We start from the raw sequence: 22,846 nt of genomic DNA on the forward strand, positions 1-22,846 counted from the left end.
CGGACACATTAGATTACAGGAATTTTTAAAGCACATGAACATTTTAAAAATTCCACGGTATTGTTGAAGTACATCTAATTCACTCAAAATTTCCTATCTTGATATACAATTGGAAAAAGATTCATCAATGAATAGGTTTTCCGCAAATAATTTATAGAAACCACACTTTTTCTAATTCGTACTTGTACTACCCCATCTGGCACTACACCTGTTAGCATCCAGTACACCAAAGAAAGTGGTAGTTATGGGGCAAAAGGTTTGGTTAGCTAGAATGGTTTCTGATTTAGAGGTATTTTATGCAGACTGCCAAGTAGCAACAGACAGGTTTCTTAAAAGGGGATATCCTGAGGGTTTCTTAAAAAAATTTAAAGGATGATGAAGTGGTGGCTAAAAGGACTAATGGCATTTATGCATCCATTCTGGGTACCAATATCACAGGAATTGGCATCACCAGGAGTAAACCCACAAGTATTTAAGGTTATAGTGAAAAAAAATCATTTTCATTTCTACGTACACCTTGCATAGCAAAAACATTGTAGACACTATGAAAACAAGAATAGAAGATTGATTTTGTCAGATAGTAACTTATCAAAAGAAATAGGGGACAGACAATGTCTCAGTTATAGAAAAGACAAAGCATTAAGAAAACATATTTGGAACACATTAGCTATCCTGGAAAAAAGTAGTGGTTAACAATCATTAGGTACATTCAAATGTGGAAGCTGTTCATATTGTTCTAGTATTACCACAGGTGATAGCATTAGAGGCTATACTTATCACATTAAAGGCCATTTTTCATGTTGTTCTAAAAATGTGGTTTTTAACTCAATGTCATCATTGCTCCACAATTTTATACAGGCAAAACTTCAAGAAGATTTAGAGAAATGCATATATGAACATCTATTGAATATTGTTTGTTTGCATCTTTCGGCTTTTCCCGGTTAAGGGTCGCCACAGCGGAACTCCAGTCCGCTAATGATTGGTAGTGGATTTTTACGTACCGGGTTACCAGCCCTGACGCACAACCTTCAATGAAGGCACTTCCCCATTCACGTATGCCTCCACACAGAAGACGCATTAGCTGAGAATCTAACTGGGCAACATCTATTGAATATAAGGAATAAAAAAAGTTACTAATGCACTCTATAAACAGGTTAAGCATTATAGCGCACACACCACCGTTTTTAGTGGTGGAATAGATACAGAATGACCCTCAGGGCAGGACTATTCGTGACCATTTGGATAAATGTGAACTCAAATGACAACTAAGACTTGATGCAACAAATGAGCCAGGGTTAAATGAAGCCTATTCCATAAACTGTTTGTTAAAATTTAAATTTTATAATGCCTTTTAACTTTATTTGAAATGTTATGATGCTTTTTTAACTTATTTATGACGGATTTATAAAATCAGTGGCTGGTAAACTAATTTTACTGCTAAATTTGTTGGACTATGTATATCAATGGCTGACTGTTGTCACGTTTTTTAATTGTAGCTAAATGCCCATTTTAACTGTTAAATAGTTCTGATGAAGTTCTAAGTAATAAGCACTCATCTCATTGAGGTATATTTGTTTTAAGTCGACTGCAGGCATTGCTGCATGTTTTTGTTCTTAGTTTGTTTTATTCCAGATTTGAAGCCTAGGTAATTAAGCACCTCCCTCTCACAAAGAACAAAATCAATGGGCCAAACAGATTGCTCATAACAGAAAAAAATGCAGCAGAACAGGTAATAGAAGCATAGATCTGATTTGTGTATCGGGTTACGCAACTTCAGTTCAGACACAAAAAGATATTACTTTCCTTGATCCTTTGTTAGTTTTCTACTGTTGTCCTATTTTAACCTAAACAATCAAATAGGAATGATATTTTTCTCCATAAGGTAATCATTTCTAAACATCAAGCTGGAAATTCTAACAAAATGCATTTTGATTACTTTAGCTTATAGGTCTTTGGTGACAACAGTAGAAAATAAAAACTGCTGGAATAAATCTTCTTTCTAAACATTCTAGACCCATACTCCATACATTGTTTACTGACAATCTAATGTCTAAAATGAAAATTGTCAAATGATGCCTGTTCTGAGGATTTTAAACAAGTACTTTCTCTTCCACATAAAAATATGTATTCAACACAACATTTACAAAAATTGGCATTACTAAAGATGTAATTACTATACAACAATTCACTAGTCCACCAAGCAAGAACCAAATTTGCAAATTCTGGGGCGATGGAAGCACCCATGTCCATACAAAATGTTTCCTAAACTGAAAAAGATTCTACTGAATACCAAATCCTACAGTAAACAAATTGTGGTAAAATGGTATTATCAAACACAGTAGACAAAGTAAATATGAGTGTACAGCCTTCACCTCTTCATCTTGAGGTATCACAGAATATAAACATTGCACATCAGCTGTAATATAAGCACATCAAACCCTTCACAAGACACTGCATTGAACAGAAGTGCCTTGAACCTCTAATCAGGAGAAACGGTGGATCAACAGCATAGTTATGGATCGCTGTTATTCCAAAAAAAGGACCAATCTTGATTATCCCACAAAAGTAAGTTAAACAACTCAGTGTCAATAAAATCCTGCTCCAACAAATACAACACATTCACATTCAAAACCCCTATGTGCTGCTGCAAAATCATAAGGCAGCTTCCTTAAAATTAGTGTGTATTCCAAAAGGTTTTGCATAAGTCATACATTGTTCTGTCCAGTAAAACAATACTTCTCCACTATGTGTGGGTTTATAAATCAGACACGAGTCATACCATGTTCAATACTGACTTTTGTACGATAGTCAGATTACAAAATCTATGCATGTCAGGTTGTTTCAACAAACTTCACGTCAGATTCATAAACTTCCTTAAGTGGAAACAAGGATAAGATTAAATCCACCTTTCATTTTAAACACTTCATCATTATCCAAGCACTATTTACCAACACTGCTCAACATGTAATTAAAGGTTAAGCTTCCTCAAATATAGCCTGAGGTTGGCCAATATCTTAACTAAGTCGGTCCTACTTGCTGGCACAAAACTGAAACCTGGTATCACGCTGTGTAGCAGATAAATGCAATAACTCAAATTATTGATCTTCCACCCCACTATTGTTGGTGTCTTATATTCCTCACTTGAAATGTAGCATTTTTAGGCCCAATATTGTAAAACTACGTATTTACTTTAACAGGGTTTACATTTCTTATCTTAAAAATAATTAAATAGCAAAACTTTTATCAGTTAAATATTCTGGAAATACAGCACTTTGTTAAATTAATGGCCATCCTGACCTTAAACACATTTACCAATAACCACATCTCTGTGTACCCCTCTCTCTAGTAGTATGAATTTTTTATAGAAGTCTTCAGAGCAAAACAACAAAAACACCACTATATTCTGTTTATACTATACTCTGCATTGGCTAATACCATTAACATGAATTGCCTGCATCCTGAACACATGTACGGCAGTTTGTCCTTGTCAAAACAGTGGTTTTGCTATAACTTCTACAATGGCAAAATATTGCCTTTTTGATAAATATTTTAATTCTGGCATCATATAAACATTGACTCCAATATTTACATTTGGAAGTCAACATATACAAATTTGTATTTGCTTGTTTAAACTAAATGGAATATAACTGGCCACCTGGTGGTCATGTGGACATGTTGGTAGTCACCTGCAGTTCACAAAGTTTCCTCCTAAACTGGTCAGGAAGACACACCACGACACTACAAGAGTCCATCTAGCAGCGTTTTAAAGTTTTAAAAGCAAGCATACAGTTTTCTACTCAAATTACCTACATTTTCATATGAGTGTATGTGTGTCTCAGATTATAAAGACAGCTGTCAGACACCATTCATAAGGGATGACAAAAACAAAAAAAATCTGCTCACCAGTCCACAAGGCACTAAAAAGAAAGCAGCAGGCTCTGATAAATCAAGGCAGAAATGATCATGATGTTGGGCGAGTTAGGGGAAAAGTGGCTCCTGAGAGTAGTCAAAGTGGCAAGGACAAAAAAATGTATTCAAGATGATTGAAAAATACACATTCTAGTGTCAGTGCACATGAACAAAGGAAACATTCATAACTGCAGATAGTACAGAGGTATCAAACTCCAGTGTGAAAGATTAAAAAATAATCATAACTGTAAGTAGTAGTAACAATAACAGAAGTAAAGATGAGAGATAAGCAGTTCTGTTCAAATCAGGAAACAGCACAACTGATCCAATGCTTGCAGTGAGATAGTGCAGAAGACACAGATTAGTAAAGAGTCCAAATGAGCATTCCTACACTTGGGAAAAGCATTCCTACACTTGGGAAAAGCACATAACAAGGTCTCAAGAAAGCTGAACTGGGTAGTCTTGTGATGGTTTAAAGTCCCTGAAACAGAGGTAGAATTAGTGCAGGCAACATACAAGGACTAAAGAAAAGTTTGAATAGTGTTCTTACTCACAAACTTTGCAGAGGACTGCAAATGAGGAGTTGTCATCAACACTCCAGAGAACTCAGATAATTCCAATAGGTCTAACACATGCAGAGTTATGGTGCAAGGATCACAGCCTAAAGATAAATGCTATAAGGTTTACTACTGTGTCCATTGGTACATGTATATACTACATAAAACTATACCTCCTCAAAACTGACCTGGTCACTTTTGTAGATAATGAACTTTATCTTTTCCACTACATACTTACCTGTAAGAAGGTCTTTAGACTCAGCACAGCTGATCAGACATACAATCTAGGTCCAAGAAAGTTATTGCCCCTCTCTACACCTCCTTCATTATTATTCTATTATGGATTATGGATCTAGTAATAATAGATAATCATTTTTTTGTGTCTTTCTGCTTTTCCTGGTTAGGGGTCGCAACAGCGGAACTCCGGTCCGCTAATGATTGGCAGTAGACTTTCACATGCTGGCTTGCTGGGCCTAACGCACAACCTTCAACGAAGGAACGCCCATTCACGCATGTCGACACACAGAAGACGCTCTGAGAATCGAATGGGCAAAGTCTGTGAGGCGACAACGCTACCGGAGCACCACAATAATAAATAACACCCACTTACTAACCGGGTAGGCCCACTGTACACAGTCCATTCTCAGAGGGGGACTGGGAGCAATATCTGATTATGTGACAGCTCTGGGAATCAAATTCTTTAACACAAGAACTACTGTTCACAACCCTAACCCTCTGCAATAACTGGCAAATAAGTGATCCAGCTTGAAAAATCCTAGCACTTCCCTTCGAAGAGAATCAAAGGCATGACATCCTTGAACTACATAGATTGCCTTAATGCACTCTCTCTCTCTCTCTTTTCCTCTCACACAAACTCCTAAGGTGTGACTTCTGCCTTGTCTACAAGATCTCAAATGTCTTGGCCTTGTGTGACCTACACATTTGCAAATCTTATAACACCATGCACACCTGCACAAAAGATCAAAACCTATGCCTTAAAAAAAAAAATCTGCTGGCAGGACAGATACAGCTCTCAAAGAATTCCACTCCACTGAAACAAACTTCCCCTTTACATTAAGCAAGGTGGCTCTCTAACCCTCTTCAAACATAAATTAGGTAAGTGAACAGGTGACAGTAAATCCACTCATGGTCTTGTCTTCCCTACCTCTAATCAAACAGGAGCACACAGTGGAGTTTGGTGTGGTTAGACTACAACTGAGCTATCTGACCAACAACACATTAATACAACCTACAAATCTTTTAAGTGCAAATGTAATTTAATAGCTATATCTTGAATTTCTGAGTTCTAATTCACACTGCTTTCTGAAAACTTCACATGCTTCAAAACATCATTTAGGGACAAAAAAACACAGATGTTGTAATACATTACATTTACAATTATGATGCAAATATACTTTTCTTGTATGACAAATACTGTATGTGCTGCCAGTTGTAATTAACAATGACCTAAAGTATATCAGATTTTGCAGGATAAACACAGTAGGTATACTGTGGATCTACAATACAATCAAACTAAAAGTCAAAGTAGGGACTGCATCTTTTACTCATCTCATGAAATACCACAAAGTATCAGTTTGAGATGATTTTGCTCACATAATGTTTCCCCTGCAAGCTCCTTATGACAAGGTACACATCCTTTTAATGTGAAAGTCAAATTATCTCCAAATAAAACCCAGGATTATTATTTTCCCCGATGAAGTATTTAAGTGCTCATGTACTGACAGACCCCTCCCCAACTAGATTACAGACATACCCCTTCAGAACGTGCTTAATGTTGGACTGTGCTCAACAAAAATAAATTAAGACCATAGTAAAATATTTCATCTTGCACCATATGCACTTACATGCATGCACAGTCATTATATGAATGAAATCAAGCGAACACAGTTTGGGTGCTTCCATACAAAGACCAAACCTCTCGCACCAAACTGCAACATTCTGAATGGATGCTCATCATGTATCATATTTTTATTTCCTATAGTTCCCTTTGCACCACAGTAATTCAAATGCAAATGGTGGAGAGATGGTCATATTGTTTTGGCAAAATGTCACCCATCAACTCCAAATCATACTGGAAATGAAAAACAGCTGTTTGTATAGGCTTCACCTGCTCTCCACAATGTTTTTGTACTTGTGTCTCAAAACAATTCTCACACAGGCTAGGAACAATTTCCTTTAAATGCTGATAACAGTGGACAGAAGGCTTGTGATAGGTCTGCCACAAATCACACTTACTGTGGCTCTAATAAAAAAGTAGGACTAGAACACTGAATGGCTGCATTATAGTCCTAGTTCAAATCCTGGCTTTAATTGGATATCAAACGATTAAGTTAATCTAACAAAACGTTTGCATTTGTTACAAAAATGTGACTGCATTCTACTAAAAATATAAAGAATTGTACCACTGGTTGAGTATAACATAAGAAACAAACTTCACAGCCACAGGGTAAACACGTAAATAAACCAATTCAGAAGACTGAAGCGAACACAATAAAATACTTGCTTTATTATAATTTGCAATTAAAATTATAAGCACTTTCGTTTTCTTATTAAAAACTTCATCAGATAATCACCTATACACCATAAGCGTATTTTAACCCATTTTATGATCATATGACAGTCACACCCTCCAAATAACCCAATAAGATCTGATTCACATCACAACCTTCATAAATAAAAAATAAAAATACGAGTAAGGATAATTCAGTCTCCACCTAATTAACCCAATAAGATCTGAATCACGTCACAACCTTCATAAATAAAAAATAAAAATACGAGTAAGGATAATTCAGTCTCCACCTAATTAACAAGTTATTCATCATCCCATTTGAGATTTTAACTTTAAAATGGATGCTAGAGACCATGCCATTTAAACTGGGCCAGTAATTTGCTCCTAAATGGGGCTGCCAATACAGTTCTCGTTTCTCTAACAAGGGCCATGGTCCCCCACATGGGTCATGTTCAATTTTCTCCAATATTAAAAACTTAGAGTGTGACGGGCAATCCGACAGGTGTTTAAATAAGTTATTTGAGTCTTTCCTTTTCTTAATATCGTACAAGTCTTTATACACCCTTCTCCTTTATTTTCCGCTCGGTTTTGCCAATATAGAAACACTGACAGGAGTTGGATATGGCTGCATAAATCACTTTGTCAATGTTGCAACTGTAGTTTCCACTAATGTGTACATCAATGCAATTTAGAACAGTTTCGCTAGCAACAAACATCACTTTACAATAATGACAAGCTCCACATATTCTCATCCCTAAATATCTCTTAGAAGTCTTATTTTCTCTTTCAAAGATATGCTTTAAATTCAAATTTCTCCTATAAACAATTTTTGGGGAGTGCCCCAGTCAGCGCACAAGGTCTTTCTCGTCTCTTAGTACATTTCAATTCTTTTCCAAGACCCATCTTAAATTTCTGGTATCCATATCGTATGATGTAATGAATGCATGATGAAAAGTACAATCCACATTCAGCTCTTGACGAACATGGTTCTCCATATTACTGACACCGTTAACCATTTGAGTTCCACCTTCCATAAAATAACCATCCTCATATAACCTTTCCTGGTTGCCTCCTAAAATAGATATAAAATGTTATCTTTCCCTTTTACAAGTAACTTCTCTCATAATATTGTCAATAAATTCAGTTGGGTAACCCCTCTTTTGAAACATGTCAAATTATGACATTCATCAATAAAATCTTAATTTATTTTTGTTCCATCAAGGCATATGAATGTAGGAAACATGCTGTTGGATTTAAGAGTGTATATCCAGAAATTTAATTGTTTGATGTTTCAGGATTTAAACATGCCATTAGCTCCATTATGCCTCTCTAGTATGTACAACCCCCTCCAGTACACCCTATATTGAATACATTTGAGAGGCTGTGCGAATTAGATATCAGGAATATGCAGGATGTAGTGATGAATAAAAGAATGCAGAAATATATTTTGTCTGAGGATGAAAGAGACACCCTCTCCATGATTAGCAACTGTAACCTGCGGTTCATGACATCAGACAAGGAGGGAGATCTGGTAGTAATGGACAAGTCCAATTACAATGAGCGGATGCGTCTTTTGCTTAGTGATGCAACATATGAGAGAGTTTCTATCAATAAAATGAATCAAGCCTACAGATGTATATAAAAACGAGTTTGGAAGACTTTCAAATATATTTCTCCAAATCAATTTGATCATTTATTAGTATGTGTCATTCCCTAGTAGGGCAACCACGTATGGATTACCCATGATATATAAAAGTATTGTTATTCCACCCACTTTGTCCCATAGTAGATAGTCATGGCTCCATTACTTATCCCAATGCAAAATTTCTAGACACCAAGCTTAAATATCTGGTAATGATGCAAGATCATACATGCCAGGATTCATGGGAATTTCTGGCTAAGACTGATAAAATATATTTTCAGGAGAATTTTATCTTCCTAACAATTAAATGTAAGAGATCTTTACACTTGCATTCCACGAGACTAGAATGGAATGTTTTTTGGAATTTTTGGGTACGTGTTCCATTCCTCAGAATCAGATAAATACCTATGAAATTTTGCTAAATATGGTCCTAAAAAATAACTTCATTTGGTTACAAGGATCACTGTTTTTACAGAAATGTGGTGTGGCGATGGGGGCCATGTCTGGTGGCCTTTATGCAAACATAGTGATACTGCAAATTTTATACCCAGTTTTTGGATGACATTTTTATTTTGTGGCAAGAAGAGGAAAAAATTACAAGAGATTGATGGAATATTTGAACCAAAGCACTAGTTTTTTGAGATTTACTATTGAAACAAATTGTATATCTCGATATCCTGTTGACCAAGAATATAAAAGAAAGATGATTTACTTCTAGAATACATATGAAAGCTACTTATTCGAACAAATTTTTACATTTTACAAGCTGCCACCCTCTGAGCCACAAAAAATCAGTAGTCAAAGGCCAATTTGTATGTGCAGCCTGGATGATCTCAGTAAAATGAAGACTGTATTGATGAATGTCATACTTTAAAAAGAAGTTATGTCTTACCATAAATGTTCCATCTGTGTTGTAGATCTTTGTTCATTCATTCATTACCATTAGGACCTCGGTTCAGTCCTCTGAACAGAAACGGCCGTTTCCAAGCTCACGCCAGCCAAAAACCCTCAGTTAAGACATACCCACAATGCCCCTCTCTTAGTTACTTCAGATAAGAGTTTGCCTGCCCTTAGATAACAGATGTAGTAATAGAAAAAAAATAGTAGGAGGCTCTGTCTGAGCAAATACCCTAACCAGGAGTTCCTAAAGTCCACCAGAAGTCCAGGCAGGGGGAAGGAGGGTGGGAAGTAAAGACTGAACAAAGATTTACAACACAGATGGAACGTTATGGTAAGACATAAAACTTCTTTATCCGATGATGTAAATCTTTGTTTATTCATTACCATTAGGACAGAGTCCCCAGCTACTGGAGTCCTGGGTGGCCCTAAGGAAGGATATTCCTGAGTACCACAGAACCAAAAGATGCTCATCCTCGAGTCCAAATCCAATTTGTAATGAGATATAAAGGTATGAGGTCTTGCCTAAGTGGCTGCTGTGCAGATATCATCCATAGAGGCTCTGGAATGAAATGCTATAGATCTGGTAGAATGAGCCTTTATTCTGGAAGGTAAGGACAGCTTAACTCTGTTGGTAGATAAAGGTAATGACGTTTCTAAGCCAGAAGGATAAAATCACTTTAGAAACAGGTTTACCCAATCTGGGTCCTGCAAAGGGCACAAAAAATTGATCCGTTTTCCTGAAAGATTTAGTCCTGTCCAAATAACAATGAAGCTGCCGATGCACATCAAGGGTGTGCAAAAGGTACCCCCCCCCCCTCTGTTAGAATGCTGAGGGAAGAAAACCAGCAAGTCAATAGATTGGTTAATGAAAAAGCCAGAAATGACCTTGGACAAGAAAAAAGGATCGGTACGAAGGGACACCCTACCGTGTGGAAGATCAAGGAAGGACTCTTGACACAACATCTGAAGCTCAGATACTCTTTCCGCTCTGGTAAGTGCTACTAGAAGTAAGGCTTTCCATGACAAAAATTGCAAATCACGTGAATCAAAAGGCTCGAAAGGAGAACCTGTGAGAGACTGAAGTACCAAAGTCAAGTCCCAGGGTTCTAAGGGAGGCTTGACCGGAGGTTTTAACATGTAATACTCCTTTCAAAAAGGTCTTGCATAGGCGGAGTGACATAATTGAAGAATTATCAAGATCATTATGAAAATTGGCGATAGCTGCTAAATGTACAGTGATCATTGAAGCTGAGGCTCCTGCATGCTAGTCAGGTATTGTAAGATCTTTTGAATAGGCACAGAGAAAAGGTCCAAGTTCTGATCTTCGGCCCAAATAGAGAACCTACTCCATTTACCAGAATAAACTTCCCTAGTGGAAGGTTTGTGTGAAGCCAGAAGAATTTCACGAACAAGAGATGGGATGTCAGGCAGCCTGGCAACCGCTGGAAGTGAAGGAATCAAACTGTGAGCTTGAGACTGTGCAGGTTCAGATGAATCAGTCCCTGAGGAGGAGACAAGTCTTGGGAATGATCCAGGATCCACAGACTGTGAATAAGATGAGGGTATAGGGAAGACCCGGTGGCCAATCGTGTGTTAGAGCGTCCCTCAGTGTTTCCCCCTGAGGGGAATCAGGGCAAAGTAGCTTCTGCATTTGTAGTTTAGGGGGAGGAAGCAAACTGGTCGCAGCAAGGCTTGCCCCAGAGTTGGAACATCTGATCCCCTGTTATATGGTTGAGGGACCACTTGTGAGGCATCAGGACGTTCCTGCTCAGATTGTCCGCAATAAGGTTGGAACTCCCGTGAATGTGTGTTGCTATACGGAAGCAGTTGGAAGCTAATCACCCAGTGCCAAATCCTCATGACTTCCAGACACAGGGTGTAAGACCCGGTTCTACCTTGCTCGTTGATATACCAGACTGACATGTCTGACTGAATTGCAATGGTCCCAGAGGGTAGGGATGCATGGAACACTTGCAATGCTAGGAAAACTGCCTTCAGTTCCAGGACATTTATGTGCAAATTGGCCTCCATGAGGGACCAGGTGCCTAGCCTTTCCCTGGAAATGCCCCCCCCCCCACCCTAACAGGGAAGAGTCTGTGGTGACCGTGGCCTAGGGAAGACAGAACGGTCGACACCAAAAATTAGTTTGTGGCTTCATCCACCATATCTTCTTTGCAACAGTTTGAAAGACGTAACGTGGTTGAGTGGGTACATTGGCAATGACCACTGTGCGGAAAGGAGCCACTGTAGGATTCTCATGTGCAGTCTCGCCAGTGGTACCAACGTAATGGCAGCCGCCATGGAGCCTAAGAGTTGCAATACAAGACATGCTGGTACATAGGTCTGAGGAAGAAGGTCTTGGATTTGGTGTGTTATGTTCGGAAAACCTGTGAGGGGGGGGGGGAACCTTGACAGGATGTTGTGTCGAAGACCGCTCCAATGAATTCCAGTGTCTTAGTTGGAGACATTGAGATCTGTCCTTGTTGATTGTAATCCCCAAGTGGTGAGCGAGGAGTGTAAGAAGATTCTTGGTTGGAACTGTAAGGAGTCAATCACCTAGATAGGGAAACACCTGAAATCCTTGTAGTCAAAGATGAGCTACCACAACTGCCATACATCTGGTGAACACTCGAGGGGCTGTCGAGAGACCGAATGGCAGTGCCCTGAACTGGAAGTGATTGGCTCCCAGCCGGGAATGGAGAAACGTCCGGGAGCGGTGATCCATCTTTATGTGGTAGTATGTGTCCTGGAGGTCTATAGAGCACATCCAGTTATCCCTCCCTAGGAAAGGGAGCATGGACTGTATCGTGACCATCCGGAAATTTTGAAGTTTGATAAATTCGTTCAATAGGCCGAGATCCAGGAATGGTCTCCAGTCCCCTGTCATTTTTTGGCACTAAAAGAAATTTGAGTAAAACCTGGATCCTGTCTGGTCTGGTGGTACTGGTTGGAGGACTCAGCAGCTTTTCTATTTCTAAGGCTGCTAATTCCCTCTGATTGGGTGGTACATCTGGGATTGGAGTTAAATCGAATGGTATTTGGTAGCCTCTGGATGTTATTCTCTGCACCTGGACTTCGGTAGTAATAAGATGTCAGGCTGGTAGATGCAGAGAAAAATGACTCCCGACTGCTTCCAGAGGAAAGCAATTGGGCCGCTGCTCAGGAGACCTGGTAAGGTCTGCCGGAGAAAGATTCTCTAGCGCCCTGGTTACGCGGACCACCTCTACACAGATACGGACGTCTTCCATACGAGTTGCCCCCTCTGCCCCAGGGGGGTTTGTTCACCACGAGTGTCAAGAAAAAGTCCTTGAGATTTTTTGAACCACATTTTTCCTCCCTCCTGGCTCCTGGAGTAGGACCTCTGGGGGTTGGGAAAGGCGTATGCTCACAGCAGACAAGATCTTTCAGTCTCTCACTACATGTAAGTGTGTCTCGTACATTGGGTCCAAAAAGTGCATATTCGTCGACAGGTGCATTGACGAGGGAAGATTTAAAGGGGTCTGTGAAGTCACACAACCACATCCAAGCATTACATCTCATGATAACGCCTGATGCGGAGCTCAAGCTGCCCCCACGGTGGAGTGAGATATCAAATGCATCAAGGAGTTGGAGATGGATTCAAGGGTAGCTAGCTGCGAGGCGACAGTATCATGCACCTCATCAGGCAGTATCCCACCAAAGAGGGAGACATTTCGGAAATTAGGTCTCTTTGGAGGCGAGTAAAGTGTGCCAGATAGTACAGCGACCAAATGGCGAATGTCACTGAAGCATAAGTCCATTTCCCCAGTCTGTTCATGGACCAGGACTCTCTGGTTGGGGAATGGAACTATCTTCTGCCAGTTCCCTCTTGGTGGCCACCGCCACGACCATAGAATCAACTGTCAACTGCTAGGACTAGTGGGGCTGGTCTTCAGGTGTAGATAATTTTTTTTGTCTGAACTCTGATGGACAGGTTCAACATTGTCCGGGGCCTTCCAGGCATGCTGCACAATGATTTTAACAAGGTCATCTGCCGGTGGAGTCACCTAGGAAGTAGATGGCCAGGCACGGAAGGCCTGCAGGAACACAGATTCTTCAGAAGAAGTGTTATAGGACTTCTAGTCTCCCCACTGTTTGAGGATTTCGAGAATGTCTCCAAATGAGATGTCATCTGGGGAAGATCGTGGAGACCCTTACCCCTCATCACAGTGTCTTCGGTGATAGATTCCTCCAGTGAATCAAGGTGCTTCCTCTTGCACCGTTTCTTCCGGGGTTGCTACTCTGGTGAATCAAGGTGCTTCCTCTTGCACCGTTTCTTCCGGGGTGGCTCCCCAGTGGGATCTTCTGAGGAGGAATCCGGAGAAGGGGTTCCCTTTAAAGAGGGTTCTTGTGACTCCAATGCCCGGGGTCCCGAAATACACGGTTGGGAGAGGTGCATGCTAGAGGAGGGTTCTGATACTGATGTCATTGGTGCCGACTGCGAGTCCACTACCTGTACAGCAGGCCCACCAGAGGAGGGATGGGAGTCCGGAACCGGGAGGGACAACCTCGGAACTGGGGTCACACCTTGCCGTGAGGAGCCCACCTCCAGGTGAGGAGCTCTGAGAGAACTGGAAGCAGTCAGAGCAGTGGACATAGACGGCACCGGCAAGAAAATAGGTGCCGGGCTAGGTACCAAGGTACGGATGGTCCAAGCACTGCTTTGGGAGAACATCAGTTCCACCAGAGCCGATGCAGCAAGGGTGGACGTTGCCGACAGGGAAAACACTGCTGTCGGAACAGAGACCATATGCACCGGAGTGGAATTATCTTGTCCTTGGCGGTTATTAGAGTTTTGGACCCAATGGAGCCAAAGAAACTGTCGGCACCGTGGCTGGGATGGTGCTGAAGCAGGTGCAATCATCGGAGCCATGTCGGATCCAAGGACGGCAGTCAGTGGTGCTGAGGTCGGAACTGAAATAGGAGTGAATATCATGGACGGCACCAAGGGAGAAGACACAAAGCCTAGTGATGAAGAGGTCTGTGCTGAGGGCATCGGCGAAACACGGAGCCATTGCGGTTCCGTAACTGACTGAGATGCAGGAATCCAGTAACTCGGTTTGTCACTATGTTTTTTGGAGGGGCTGAGACCTCCGACCCAGATAAAGTCTCTGAAAAAGGTGTCTTGAGTACTCAGTTTTTCCATATATTTTTTGGTATTTAGAGGGGGTGAGACCTCTGACCCAGAAAGAGCCTCGGAAAAAGGTGTCTTGAGTAATCCTTTAAAGATAAGTTTATTTTTACATTCTGCTAGTGTACAATTACTAAAACTAGCACAAATGTTACAGTCAGATTTAATATGATCCATGCCCAAATAGTAGACACAACGAACATGTACATCTGAGTTAAGCATCTTACTTCCACACTTGTCACACTGTTTTAAGCTCAACTTAGCTTTGTCTGACATATTAAGGCAGCAAGGCTATCCTATAAAATAATTAAGGGAGAAAATACCAATGATATTATTTAAAAAAAAAAAAAAAAAAGATACCACTAGTAAAAAGGAAAGGCCTGTCAAAGACAGGAGAGAGGGACAGTACCAATAAAGGTAAAATTTTTAATTACCAAGAAAAAGGATAGGAAATAGGCTTAGGTTATAGGGGACAGTGAGAAAAGGCTAACTTGACTAAAAATTAAATAATTCTAAAGAGAAAATGTCTTAAAATTAATAATTTTCTACTTAGCTTTAAGAGAGATGGCTAGCACATCTGACTAGGAATGCGGCAAATGAGATTCGGAGTAACTAGGAGAGGGGCATTATGGGTAGGTCTTAGCTGAGAGTTTTTGGCCGGCACGAGCTTGGAAACGGCCGTATCTGTTCAAAGGACGGAACCGAGGTCCTAATGGTAATGAATAAACAAAGATTTACAACATCAGATGACATGTTTGAAAAGAGGGGTTACCCAACTGAATTTATTGAAAATATGAGAAAAATTATTAGTAAAAGGGAAAGACAACATTTTATACCTATTTTAGGGGGTAACCAGGAGAGGTTATATGATGATGGTTATTTTATGGAAGGTGGAACTCAAATGGTTAAAAATGTCAGTAATATGGAGAACCAAGTTAGCCAAGAGCCGAATGTGGATTGTACTTTTCATCATGCATTTATAACATGATATAATATGGATGCCAGAAATTTAAGCTAGGTCTTGGAAAAGAATTGTACTGTAATAAGAGATGAGAAAGACCACGTGGACCGACTGGGGCACTCCCCAAAAACTGCTTATAGGAGAATTTTGAATTTAAAGAATATCCTTGAAACAGGAAATAAAAGACTTCTAAGAGATGTTTAAGGATGAGAATATGTGTAGCTTGTCATTATTGTAAACTGAGGTTTGTCACTAGGGAAATTGCATTGATATACACATTAATGGAAACTACAATTGCAACACCAAAGGAGTGATTTACGCAACCATATGCAACTCCTGTCAGTGTTTCTATATTGGCAAAACTGACCGTAAAATAAAGGAGAGGGTGTATGACCCACATGGGGGACCGTGGCCCTTGTTGTTAGAGAAATGAGAATTGTATTAGCAGCTCCATTTAGGAGCAAACTACTGGCCCAGTTTAGATGGCATGCTCTATTTAGCATGCATTTTAAAGTTAAAATCTCAAATGAGATGATGAATTACTTGTTAATTAGCTGGAGATCAAATTATACTTACTTCTATTTTTATTTATGAAGAATGTGATGTGAATCTGATCTTATTAGGTTATTTGGAGGGCATGACAGGCATATGATCATAAAATGGGTTAAAATACGCTTATGTGATTATCTGATGAAATTTTTTAATAAGAAAATGAAACCACTTATTTTACCTTTAAACTATAATAAAGCAATTATTTTATTGTGTTCACTTCAGTCTACTGAATTGGTTTATCTAAGTGTTTACCTTGTGGCTGTGAAGTTTGGTTGTTTTTGTTGTAGCCGGTATGGCTGAAGGAACCGCTGTAGACTCTGCCTTTTCTCAACATATGTTTCATAACATGGATATTACTATTCACAACAGGTTGGTAACAACTTTATTAATTCAACAATTATCACAGCAGGTCGACCTGCTTGCAACATGTACAGAAGCTAGAAATGAGGTCAGTCCTCCATTAATGACTACAGCAGCTAGAGAAGTAACCAAAAGGATGCCAAATAGGTAGATTACAACCATTTAACATGGTGAGCGCTGGTGTTCATAATACTGTTACTGGAATACAAATCAGCTGATCTACCAATATTAAATGAATGGAGAGGGACTAATATTTCCTTACAAAATGACACAGCCCACAATAGATCACACAATTAATGATAAATTAAGTGAGTTTGATTACAAACTCTTGAAATTAAAGAAGCTCTAGCTAGAAAATGAATATTTTGCCGAGTGTATTTGCAATAGGGTTGTACCCAAGGGCAATGGAATGTGGCGTTTTTCAGCGGGCCTGGTTTGAAACTCAATACTACATAATGAACTATTGGCTTTGTTTGACAAGCATGGTTTTGAGTATATGGAGCTACTTGTATTTCACAATAAGAAAACTGTCGAAACACTGATCACTGAAAGTAATATTTTGGGCAGAGAGATTACTAAAGGATAGGAATTATCAAACAGTACACATTATGATTATGTACTTATTTTTAAAAGTATAGATGATAAATCAACAGTACAAAGAGATGAAAAAAAATCAGAAACCTGGAAAGGGACAGATCTGAGTATAGTAATGGAAAAGCATACCCCCCTCTACCTACTTCTCAACAATGGGGTCATAAGACATTCAATCGGGATGTGAGGAAGTCTGTTTCAAACATGGATAACGTGGAGATGTACTAAGATGAATATTTTTTAGAATCACCCAAAACAGTAGCTCTGAGATGAATATTTTTTAGAATCACCTGAAACAGTAGCTCCCAGGAGATCGAAAAGAATAGAGGAGAAAAACAACTCTCAAGCCAATCAATGGAGGGATTCCAATGCAATGAAAACCCAATACTGGAATGGACGCGGATGGGGGAAGGGGTGACAGAAATAATGACATCTGGCAACCTTGATCACCCAGGTCCAGTCATTGTAACAAATTCAACAGGAGATTTTAAAATGTAAAATTTTTCTTCATTGTTTGGACACCATACATGCGGATTTGTTTTCAAGGGGCACAAATTTTGTTCCAGCAAGGTATATGAATGTAGGAAACATGATGTTGGATTTAAAAGAGTATATCCAGAAACTTTAATTTTTTTTTATGTTTCAGGATTTAAACATGCCATTAGCTCCATTACAACTCTATAGTACATACAACCCTCAGTACACCCTATATTGAATATTAGATATCAGGAATATGCAAGATGTAGTGATGAGTAGAAGAATGCAGAAACATAATTTGTCTAAGGATGACAGAGACACCCTCTCCACGATTACTAACTGTGATCTGCTGTTCATGACAGCAGACAAGGGGGGAGGTCTGGTAGTAATAGATATGTCCGATTACAATGAGTGGATGCGTGTTTTGCTTACTGATGCAACATATGAGAGTTTCTATCAATGAGATGAATCAAGCCTACAGATATATAAAAAAAAATTTGGAAGACTTATGAATAAATGGTCAAATTGATTTGGAGGAATATAATAATTATTTGAATGTGTCATTCCCTAGAATGGCAACCATGTCTGGATTACCGAAGATACATAAAAGTGTTGTTAATCCAGCCCTTCGTCTGATAGTAGACAGTCGTGGATCCATTACTTATCCAATTGCAAAGTTTCTAGACACCAAGCAATTTCTGGCAATGATGGAAGATCATATATGCCGGGATTCATGGGAATTTCTGGCTAAGATTGACAAAATGTTTTCAGGAGAATTTCATCTTCCTGACGATTGATGTAAGAGATGTTTACACTTGCATTCCACATGAGTTTGGAATGGAATGGTTTCTGGAATTTTTGGGCATATGTTCCATTCCTCAGGAACAGATAAATACCTACAAAATTCTGTTAAATATGGTCCTAAAAATAACTTGGTTACAAGACCAACTGTTTTTTACAGAAATGTGGTGTGGCGATGGGGGCTGCGTGTAGTGGCCTTTATGCAAACATAGTAATGCTACAATCTGAATGATACGGAGGATGCAAATTTTATACCCGGTTTTTGGATGAAATTTTTATTTTGCGGCAAGATGAAAAAAATCCAAGATTGATGGAATTTGTGAACCAGAGCACTTTTTTTTTTTTTTTTTTGAGATTTACTTAGTGAAATGAGCCGGGAACAAATTGCATATCTTGACGTCCTGTTGACCAAGACTATAAAAGAAAGAAGATTTACTTCTAAAATACAGAGTAAAGCTACTTATTCGAACAAATTTTTACATTTTACAAGTGGCCACCCTATGAGCCAGAAAAAAATCAGTAGTCCAAGGCCAATTTGTACATGCAGCCCAGATGATCTTAGTAAATGAAGATTTTATTGATGAATGTCATACATGTTTGAAAAGAGGGGTTACCCAACTGAATTTATTGAAAATATTATGAGGGAAGTTATTAGTAAAAGGGAAAGACAACATTTTATACCTATTTTAGGAGGTAACCAGGAGAGGTTATACGAGGATGGCTATTTTATGGAAGAAGGTGAAACTCAAATTGTTAATGTCAGTAGTACGGAGAACCAAATCAGCCAAGAGACGAATGTGGATTGTTCTTATCATGTATTTATTACATCATATAATAAGGATGCCAGAAATTTAAGATGGGTCTTGGAAAAGAATTGGAGTGTAATAAGAGATGAGAAAGACCTTGTGGACCAGCTGGGGTACGCCCCAAAAATTGTTTACAGGAAAAATGTGAATTTATAGAATATCCTTGAAAGACGAAATAATAAGACTTCAAAGAGACGTTTAGGGATGAGAATATGTGGAGCTTGTCGTTACTGTAAATTGAGGTTTGTCACTAGGGAAACTGTTATAAATTACACTGATGTACACATTAATGGAAACTACAATTTCAACACCGAAGGCGTAGTTTATGCAGCCATATGCAACTCCTGTCAGTGTTTCTATACTGGCAAAACTGAGTGGAAAATAAAGGAGAGGGTGTATGAGCACTTGTACGACATTAAGAAAAGGAGAGACACAAATGCATTACTTAAACATCAATCAGATTGTCCCTCACACTCTTACGTTTTAAATATTGGAGAAAATTGAACGTGATCCATGTGGGGGACCATGGCCCCTTGTTAGAGAAACAAGAACTGTATTAGCAGCTCCACTTAGGAGCAAATTACTGGCCCAGTTTAAATGGCATACTCTATTTAGCACGCATTTTAAAGTTAAAATCTCAAATAAGATAATGAATAACTTGTCAGTTAGCTAAAGAGCAAATTATCCTTACCTGTATTTTTATTTATGAAAGATGTGACGAGAATCAGATTGTATTGGGTTATTTGGAGGGCGTGACAGTTATATGATCATAAAATGGGTTAAAATACATTTATGGTGTACATGTGATTAAGTTTTTAATAAGTTATTTTAACTGCAAACTATAACAAAAGTATTTTACTGTGTTCGCTTCAGTCTACTGAATTGGTTTATCTAAGTATAACATGAAAACCAATTTATTGCAACATAGCATGTTTATTTCAAACACAACACAAAGAAATTAATGTACTTTTACAAACATTTTCCGTAGATGTAAATGGACAAAAAAAAAAAAGTTTGCCATATCTGCAGTACTACTGCATCTCACCCAATGTGCCACTTTTTCACACTCCCTCTGTATGCATTTTTTTTTTGTAAAACAAAAGTAATAACAGTTATTACTGAAAAATGGGCCACACGTATCCAGTAGTCAGACTACAGGGATGTACCCTTTCCTGCTTATCCAATGAACTTGCAGAGAGGCAATAAAAAGCCATATTTACCACACCATTGTCCTAACTCCACATCAATCACTATGGTTGTAAATGGGGCCTGTAACTGGTATAGTCTTGATCTTAAAAATAGCCCTTGCAACTACATGTGGTAGAACCTAACTCAGTATACAAACTATACTGTACTTCTGTAATCAACACCAACTCTCCCCAAGACACAGCCAAGGAACTTTAAAATAGTTCTACACAGTCTTGTAGCTGGTAGATGTAAGAATATGTAAGGTGAAAAAGGTCCATGCTAATTTTACATTTGTTGACCAGGATAGTCCGACTGGATACCTGTCCATTGCGGGGGCCCAGGGAGATAAGTTTCATACATACATAAAACAAGTTAAAAGCACTGTTAGAAATATAACACATGGGATAAAAGTTATTCATTCTGTCATATATAAAACTAATTTGTTATTGAGTAACAATTGGAAACAATGTAGGGGTTGCCAAAATACATCTTTAGCACATTTTATATTGCTAGAGTTGGAAACTGGAAAATGCTTGCCTTACTACCCACACTCCCTGCACCCACTTACATTTTAATTCCAGCAAAATAAAGTCCAGTAGTATGTTAAATCAGGTCTAAGCAGTGGGCTTAACCTAAAAAGCAAACTGTCAACCTTAAATTTCAGTTTGATACAATATGCTACGATAGCCTATCGAAATTAAAAATATGCCTACAAACTACTAACTGCCTTTCCATACTGAAAGATTACAATGTGTTGACATCATACACTCAAAATTCAGTGATAATAATTATTAAGTAGTATTCCTTCACTCCTCCTGCCATAATATGTTATTTTTTTGCCAAACTCCCTAACCCCCACTTTCACATATCTTTCTGCTGCCTGTTCCTATCATTACTTCGGGACCTACTGAATACAAAATTAGTTGACATGAGGTTTTTGTGGCATTGTTTTTAACACCAAATCTCTTCTAGTAACCAGCTGTACATTATTATAATGGTTATTGTGGTACTCCAATATGCATTCTACGGTCCTACTTTAGTACCACTGGGCATATACATCCGCATTTACTAAATAATGTACCAACTTCACAGCGGATACAGTTTGCCATTTCACTGCATATACCACAGTACACTACACTGCCGGTGCAGTTTATAACAAACGGCATAAATGTTGCACTATAAACAAATACTATTATTATGCAGCTACTGCACACACGAGTTTCTTCAGTTCTTGGGTATGTACTGCCAAGGCATCTTTTTCTCCGTCACAGAACATCAAACACTTAATAGACTACTATTACAGTTACTAAGCTTTACAATGTGTTTGTAGGGACAGTTTACACTACAGACTAATTCGAGTGATTATTATCTGTCTAAATCATTTCAGCTTAAAACGTCCATGTTCCTCACTGTCCCATATTGCACGGGTCTGTCTCATACTCAGTGTTAAGAAAATGTCTGAGATCCGTGGTAGTAATACCGAATCACATGAATTCATCAAAAGATTGCTTAAAATAAGTATAATGTAACACACACTTTCACATCGCTATGCTTCTACCAAAGCCTTCACCATAACGAGGTTTTGACTAAACGCACTTCTGGGACAAGAAGAGAAATAATGACATCAGGATATCACAAAAAAGAACATACTTGCGGGGATGAAGCACAAGACCCAAGATTTCCTTAGTGTCCTGATGTGGGTGTTTTAATGCTGATGAACTACAGTTATTTTAAAACAAAGAAGAAACAGCAAAACAATCACTACATCAAGGCATCTGTAGCAAAATATGTCAAGGAAAACAAGTATGACAAGTCTTGAAGAACAGTAGTTTCAGTTTTCAAGTACGGCTCAGTGCATACGTATCCACAACACGTCTTATCATGCGGTATATAATTTTTGTTTGACGGAACCTATTTGTTTCTACCAAGTCACATAACGAATTACCCTATTCAATTACTTTTGGTAAGTAATGCTCACCACCCAACAGGACAATCAAGAAGCATGTATCTAAAATCATCCAACAAGCATTAAATACTTAAAATAAATAAGAATGCTACATTAACTTACATTGGGTAAAGACCTCCAAAGATGACAGAAAACACACCACATAAAACAGTTTGTAGACTAAGCCCAGAATGACTTTTTCAGGACAGCACGTTTACTTCCGTTACCCGTACGTCGCAAGATGCGTGCCGGACGTCTTACGTCATTTGTTCCTCTGTGTGAAGAAAGTGAAAATGAACTGAAAGAGGCTTGGTTTTTTAGTCGGTTTTTTCTTGTTCACTTTTTTGTGCGGTGTGGGGGAATTAAAAATTGAAGTTTCTAATCGTAAGGTATACGTTCCACAGCCTTATTACTCCATCGAATGTTTTATGGATGCTGTTTCATTTTTTTTTTTTTAGAAACTCGCAGTGGATTAATT

The 22,846-nt window shown here is 38.7% G+C and overlaps 1 long non-coding RNA gene across 1 annotated transcript in view; it reads right to left on the bottom strand.

Annotated features, from left to right (window-relative positions):
• Nucleotides 1-22,840, bottom strand: part of LOC122788796 — a 35,884-nt gene extending 13,044 nt beyond the window's left edge. Inside the window, exon 1 of the long non-coding RNA XR_006362737.1 lies at nt 22,492-22,840. This is a non-coding gene — a long non-coding RNA (uncharacterized LOC122788796). The remainder of the gene's footprint in view (nt 1-22,491) is intronic.
• Nucleotides 22,841-22,846: the final 6 nt, after the last annotated feature.

The sequence above is a fragment of the Protopterus annectens genome, chromosome 14.part0 (assembly GCF_019279795.1).
Source record: "Protopterus annectens isolate FY-2018-M chromosome 14.part0, PAN1.0, whole genome shotgun sequence".
Lineage (NCBI taxonomy): Eukaryota > Metazoa > Chordata > Ceratodontiformes > Protopteridae > Protopterus > Protopterus annectens.